Source organism: Penaeus monodon, chromosome 29 (genome assembly GCF_015228065.2).
Source record: "Penaeus monodon isolate SGIC_2016 chromosome 29, NSTDA_Pmon_1, whole genome shotgun sequence".
NCBI classification, from domain to species: Eukaryota; Metazoa; Arthropoda; class Malacostraca; order Decapoda; family Penaeidae; genus Penaeus; species Penaeus monodon.
In genome coordinates, this window is record NC_051414.1 from 33,724,231 (window position 1) to 33,724,805 (window position 575).

Below are 575 nucleotides of genomic sequence, written 5' to 3' on the forward strand. Positions count from 1 at the left end.
CTCTGTAGTGACGCCATGCCTGTTCCATCTTGCGTACGTGTTGACATGTTAACTTAAGGTTCTTGTAAAAAAATAAAGGGAAATTTGTATAAAACCGACTTTCAATTCTCTGTGATATTTCCTTCTTTTCCTTACATGAATCGTTCAGTATTGTATGAAATCTTAAATGTGAATTTTGTAGCCTTACAGAAGTTTGTAAATGCTGAAATTTGACTGAACAAGCGAATTACCAACCACGAACTGTCTGAAAAAATCTGGATATAAATGACTCAATTTTAGCAAAATCAAGATCAGTGCAGCAGCATCGTCCTGCAAAGAAAGCCACTGCTTATATAATACGTTTAAAACAGTGTAAAACGACAAAGCAATTTCTACCAAATTTGATCTAAAATACTACAGAAAATAAAATAAAAATAATAGGCTACAGCGGGAACAATTGAAATCAAATAAATAGGCAATACCTTACAACAGAGCACTTAACACAACTATGAGCGTAAATATAAGTTAAAAAAACTCACTTCCCTTCACGAAAAATAACTCACTATCAAACAAATATCCCAATAATCCCACCCTCC

At 33.4% G+C, this 575-nt stretch overlaps 1 protein-coding gene across 1 annotated transcript in view; it reads right to left on the reverse strand.

The window, feature by feature from the left end:
* LOC119592189 (glutaminase liver isoform, mitochondrial-like) overlaps positions 1–575 on the reverse strand; it is a gene marked incomplete at its 3' end in the record, with an annotated part of 133,529 nt that overhangs the window by 58,951 nt on the left and 74,003 nt on the right.